Source organism: Primulina huaijiensis, chromosome 5 (assembly GCF_012295235.1).
Source record: "Primulina huaijiensis isolate GDHJ02 chromosome 5, ASM1229523v2, whole genome shotgun sequence".
Taxonomy (NCBI): domain Eukaryota; kingdom Viridiplantae; phylum Streptophyta; class Magnoliopsida; order Lamiales; family Gesneriaceae; genus Primulina; species Primulina huaijiensis.
This window is the reverse complement of record NC_133310.1, coordinates 13196100-13201806: the sequence shown is the minus strand read 5'-3', so window position 1 is coordinate 13201806 and position 5707 is coordinate 13196100.

Sequence of the window (5707 nt, the reverse complement as noted above, 5' to 3'; positions counted from 1 at the left end):
AGATGTTGAAACAACCCCCTTCTCATGCTTTTAAATTTAAAAGAAAAACATGCGCGGAAGCATTTGAAATAAAAAGGGAAAGAACAAAATAATATGTAAACAAAACATTTTACCAAAAGAAATCCACAAACTGACATAAGCTTTACCCTATAATTCATTTTACAAAATATGACAATATTTAAACTTCTCATGTTCACCCTAAATAAAATAAAAGTGACATGATCAAAAGTCTTTCCCATTGGCTTTTATATGACTTCTTCCCCTTGGACGATCCGCTTCAATCCTTTTTGTCACCTGCATCACATGACATTAACTGGAATGAGATAAAACTCAGTAAGCAGAAAGCTATACATAACAAGTACATATACATGAGATTGGTTTGAAATATGGATATAGCAATGGCAATAGACAATGAAGCAGTGGCAATGGACAATAAATCAATAGCAATGAACAATGAATAATACCATCTTCAATGAAAGATAGGTAACAAAGCAATATGGATGGTATTTAATGGCATGAATTAAAAAGAAAGGAAATGATAGTTCTGTGACCTGTGACCTGTGACCTGTGGATAGTATCTCTTTGATATATAAATATATCAAAACTGTGAGAGATACTCATAATCTGGTGATTGGCCAATGACATTCTTGTAATAACTATCATTCCTTGGCTTTGATCATAGGAAATTTTATTGAGGCAATTATACAAGCACTTGGTAGGCACAATGGTGTATTAGCTCCTTGATCAATGAATTCAATGGAAATGCTTGAACAATGAACGTATAACAATATACATATCAATTATATACCAATGGAAGGAGCTAATTAACAATAACATGGCTTGATACATATAAAAATCATGTGAGCATTTGAAAAGAAAGCTTCTACTTACAACCAATCCAACAATATGGTGGCTATGATAAACTTGAATTATTCCTACAAACATCAACAAAAGAATAACCAACAATCATCAACATTACCCTAAGAAATTCATCCATTTAACTTAACCCTTCAACCATCCAAACCCTTCTAAACTCCAAAATAATAGAACCCTTACCTTGCAACATGGAGGAATAGGTAGAAACCACTAAGAATACAACTAAAATCCTTGCACTTGGAGTAGAGATTGATGGAGAGAAAACTAGAGAGAAAATGGCATGAATCGATTATAAGGAAAAGAGAGAAGGTTAGAATGAAGTAGAAGCCTCTAGAATCATGTTATAAGCCTTCAATCCCTTAAAAACGTGTTTTAAAAAAACAATCTTGCATGCTTAGCGCTGCGGCGCCTTCTCTACGTCGCTGGGAGCGCCGCGGCGCTGCCTGGCAGCGCCTAGGGGCCAACGCCAAGGCCCTGGCCTCTTTAATCACTTGATTTCTCCAAAAGACTTTGACAAGGCCAATTTCTTTGTTTCTCAACACTTTAACTCTACGATCCAAAATTTGCACCGGCATTTCCTCGTAGCTAAGGTTAGGCAAAAGATCCAATGATTCGTACCGAAGAACATGAGAGGGATTAGAAAGGTACTTACATAACATTGAAACACGAAATACGTTGTGAACTCGAGCCAAGTACGGCGGCAATGCAAGACGATAGGCTCGGTATCCAATCTCATCAAGAATTTCAAAAGGTCCAATGAATCGAGGACTTAGTTTACCTTTCTTACCAAATCGCATAACTCCCTTGAGAGGAGCTATTTTAATAAACACATGATCACCAACCTCGAAAGTCAAAGGCCGTCATCGAACATCGGCATAACTCTTCTGTCTGGACTGAACGGTCTTCATTCGCTCTTGGATCAATGCCACAACATTTGCTGTTTGTTGAACCAACTCCGGGCCCAACATCTTTCTTTCACCTACCTCTTCCCAATAAAGAGGAGATCGGCACTTCCTTCCATATAAAGCTTCATAAGGTGCCATGCCGATAGAAGAATGGAAACTGCTATTATACGTGAACTCTACCAAAGGCAGCTTAGAATCCCAACTTCCCGGGAAATCAATCGTACAAGCCCTTAGCATATCCTCCAAAATTTGGATTACCCTTTCTGATTGACCATCGCTTTGAGGATGGTATGCGGTACTGAAAGTCAATTTTGTTCCCAAGGCTCGATGCAAACTTTTCCAAAACTCTGATGTAAACCTTGGATCACAATCAAAAACTATTGACACTGGTATTCCATGAAGTCTCACAATCTCCTGAATATACGCCTCAGCATATTGGTTCATAGAATAATTCGTCTTGACAGGAAGAAAATGCGATGATTTGGTTAAACGATCCACGATCACCAAAATCGAATTGAAGCCTTTCTGAGTCCTTGGCAGCCCAACAACGAAATCCATGGTTATGTGCTCCCATTTCCATTGTGGTATTGGCAAAGATTTCAACAACCCCGCCGGTCTTTGGTGCTCAATCTTAACCTGCTGACAAGTTAGACATTCAGAAACAAATAACATTATATCTTTCTTCATACCTGGCCACTAATAGAGACGTCGAAGATCTTGGTACATCTTGGTACTACCAGGATGTATAGAATAGGGCGCTGTATGAGCTTCAGTGAGTACGTCTCGTCGAATGCCATCACCCATAGGAACACATATCCTATCTCGAAAGATCAATAAACCATCACGGTTCAACCCGAACTCAGAAACTCCTGTCAAATCACTCTTCCTTTTCAATTCTAATAACTGAGCATCCCGCTGCTGTTCCTTCAAAATTCGATCAAATAAAGTAGAGTGAAGAACTAGAGCAGACAATCTAGCAACTGTACCTGAAGATACCAAATTGATCTCATTTCTTTGCAATTCAAGCAACAAAGGTTTAGAAATCATGGAACTCAATAATGAACCTGATTTGCGGCTCAAAGCATCTGCAACCACATTAGCTTTACCTTGATGATAGCTAATGGTGCAATCATAATCTTTTACCAGTTCCAACCATCTCCGCTGCCGCATATTCAATTCCTTCTGCGAAAACAAATAACTCAAACTTTTGTGATCCGTAAATATTTCACATTTCTCACCATAAAGATAGTGCCGCCAAATCTTCAAAGCAAAAAACACAGCAGCTAACTCCAAATCGTGAGTGGATAATTCTTCTCGTAGTCCTTCAACTGGCGAGAAGCATATGCTATTACTTTCCCCCCCTACATCAATACAGCACCTAACGCCTGCTTAGAAGCATCTGTATATACAACAAAATCTTCAGTACCACAAGGAAGTACTAAAACAGGGGCAGAGGTTAACTTATCTTTCAATGTTTGAAACGCTTGTTGGCACTCAATGGTCCATTCGAACTTGGTAGCTTTCCGTGTCAAACTTGTCAATGGCAAAGCTATCTTTGAAAAGTCAGCTATGAACCGTCGGTAATAGCCTGCCAAACCAAGAAAACTCCGTACTTCTGAAACTGTCTTTGGAATAGACCATTGCTTGATCGATTCAATCTTTGAAGGATCCACCGAAATTCTTTCTTTTGAAACAATATGGCCCAAAAATGCCACATGCTCCAACCAGAACTCACATTTCTTTAACTTGGCGTACAATTGCTTTTCCCTCAACTGCTGCAACACAATACTCAAATGCTCACGATGAAGTTCTCGTGTCTTTGAGTAGATCAAGATTTCATCAATAAAAACAATGACAAAAGTATCCAAATACGGCTTAAAGACACGATTCATCAAATCCATAAAAACTGAAGGAGCATTGGTTAATCCAAACGACATCACCAGAAATTCATAATGACCATACCTCGTTCTAAATGCAGTCTTTGGTATGTCCTCCTTTTTCACCTTTAATTGATGGTAACCGGACCGAAGGTCGATCTTTGAGAATATTGCAGCTCATTGCAATTGATCAAAGAGATCATCAATACGTGGCAAAGGATATTTGTTCTTCACTGTTACCTTATTGAGTTCTCGGTAGTCAATACATAATCGCAGTGATCCATCCTTCTTCTTTACAAACAACACTGGAGCTCCCCATGGTGAGGAACTAGGTCGGATAAAACCTTTATCTAATAGCTCCTGCAATTGAGTCTTCAATTCTTTCATTTCAGTAGGAGCCATTCTGTATGGAGCCTTGGAAATTGGAGCTGTACCTGGAATTAAATCAATAACAAACTCCACCTCTCGATCAGGTGGTAATCCAGGCACATCATCAGCAAATACGTCAGGATAATCTTGAACCACATCAATATCCTGTAATTGCAAATTACTTTCCTTTCTCACATCAACCACTGAAGCTAGAAAACCCATACAACCTTTGTGCAACAACTTATTAGCTTGAAGGCAAGAAATAATAGGAATACCAATCGAAAAGCCTAGACCAACAAACACATCACTATCATGGTCATCGACAAAAAACTTCACCGTCTTGCCCACACAATCAATTACCGCACGATAAGCACATATCCAATCCATCCCCAAAATAACATCAAATGTTACCATCGGAATAACAATAAAATCAGCAAACAGTAATCTATTACCCACTTGTACAGAACATGCCTTGATAATATTAGTGGGACAAATTTCATCCCCCGAGGGCAACACAATATTGAAGTGGAATGGCATAACAGTAGATTCAACAGATATTGAATGCATAAATACTTAAGACATAAAAGAATGGGTTGCACCAGTGTCAATCAATGTAATTGCTTCTTTGCCGCAGATTAAAATATTACCTGATATCACAGAAGAATCAGGATTAACACTTTCCTTCGTCATAGCAAAAATTCTTCCTTGGGCTTTTCCTTTGCCTGATAAGAGAGGACATTTCAGTGCCGTGTGCCCCATCTCCTGGCATCTAAAACATCGTCCACTACCAACCAAACACTCACCCTTGTGTGGCTTTCCACACTTGGGACACAACGGTCGCTCCGTATCTGATGAAGGCAAAGAAGGCTTATTACGTTGCTCCAACTTGCCTTTCCCTTTGAACCGCCTCGACCAGAAGGACTTGCACCTTGACTCCTAGCCTGAAAGGTTTGTCTTCTCAATTGTCTTTCCTTTTCAATCTCTTGCTCATCAAGTTCAGCTAGCAGTGCCTTCTCAACAATATCTTGATAAGCAACCACTTTAGCCATGTGAACATCTAGCCGAATCTCAGGTCTCAAGCCGCGAAGAAAGTGCTCTCCTATATCTTTATCGTTCTCGGCAATAAAAGGCACAAAGACACAACCTTCTTCAAATTTGAGAGTATGCTCATTGACAGTCATGGCAGCTTGTCGCAACTCGAGAAATTCTTTCACCTTCTTCGCTTTAACCTCTTGAGAAAAATATTTGGTGTAGAAAAGCTCTTTGAATGCATCCCACTTTAATTCACGAACATTCAATGTAACCTTGGTGGCTTCCCACCAAATACGTGCTGCTTTGACCAACATAAAAACTACACAACTAACCTTGTCTTGATCATTGAACTTCAGATAATCGAAGATGGCCTCCAAAGACTTGATCCATTCTAGAGCAATTAGTGGATCAGGACCACCAATAAACTCCGGAGGGTTCATACGTCGGAAACGATCATATGCACCATCTTCAGAACTTTCCGTTCTGCCTTGACCTCTTCCTTGGCCACGCCCTTGAGTCGTAGTTTGCATGCTCAATAATTGTTGAATTTGTTCGCCATGGACTTTAGCTTGTTCTTTCAATAACTTACTAAATTCATCTATTACCTTTGCAGTCTTATCAGTGGGAGGGGTCCTATCATCCCCTTCG